The sequence below is a fragment of the Limulus polyphemus genome, unplaced genomic scaffold (genome assembly GCF_000517525.1).
Source record: "Limulus polyphemus unplaced genomic scaffold, Limulus_polyphemus-2.1.2 Scaffold1471, whole genome shotgun sequence".
Classification (NCBI taxonomy): Eukaryota; Metazoa; Arthropoda; class Merostomata; order Xiphosura; family Limulidae; genus Limulus; species Limulus polyphemus.
Genome location: NW_013667081.1, coordinates 234,551 through 235,649, shown reverse-complemented (window position 1 = coordinate 235,649; position 1,099 = coordinate 234,551).

Here is a 1,099-nt window from a genome sequence, read left to right as displayed (position 1 = left end):
AAATAATATTTTATATTGTTTGTAAGTTTGTGAAACTTTCGTTTATAAATCTTTGTTTGTAATAAATATTTGTAATAATTGTTACTGTAAATTGTATTGTTGTATATATATTAAAACGTATATGTGTTAAAAACGGAGACGGTGTGTATCAATCTTGTTGGCAAATATCGTAAACTGACTAAAATATCGGCATATATTTAAATACTAAATCTAAAGTACAGTTTAACTATTAAATTTAAATTGTCAGTTAACTCGGCTTCGGACTATTCGAAATTCTAATACGTAACAATTTTTAACTGATTAAATCTATCACCATTAAGTTGAGAAGGAGAAACATGCATGCCCTTCGTTGTATGGGTGGAAACGAAGCATTAAATAAACGCGCTTTCGAAGAATAATTTTAATAACATCTCGAAATTATAACTTTATCAAGGACAAGCCTCAGTCTTACGTGACTTTAGTTTCGTGCTTACCAAGACTTAGTTAAATTTGAGCTGCAGCAACGAATATATGATGCTGTCTGGTATTATTAGCATCAATTACAGACCTCCTGTTATATTGTGAATGAGTAGAATTGTCGTTGCTATAAACAAAAAAATGTAGTTGTAGTAGTAACGAGAGGGTCTTGTGTTGTAACCCAATTTAGCAGTTAAAATACAGACAGACTAGATTAACCCTGATAACAGAAATATTGCTGATGCAATATAGCAAGATTAACATTATGTTATGTCCTCGTTTTAATGAGATGTTCGGTAAACTACTATTATATGCACTCTTCAATTATATTCAAAAATATAAACACGGCATTGTTGTTGTCGCATCGTCAAGCAGTCTTTCATGCCGAACGTAATAATAGCACAATTAAGTATTACTTGTCTGACGCGCATGCTCACTCACACACACACACAAAGCAGATATTTCATGCATATATTTTTTTCAACGTATAATTACAAATCATATGCGTATACGGACGTAGAGTGCCAAACAGAAATATTCTTCTAAAGTTTAAGGGAAGTTTGCAAAGAAAATATAATTTTAAAAAACAATATTTGTGATTAGACAGAAAGGCTCTAATAATTTTCAAGAAAATTTATTTTAG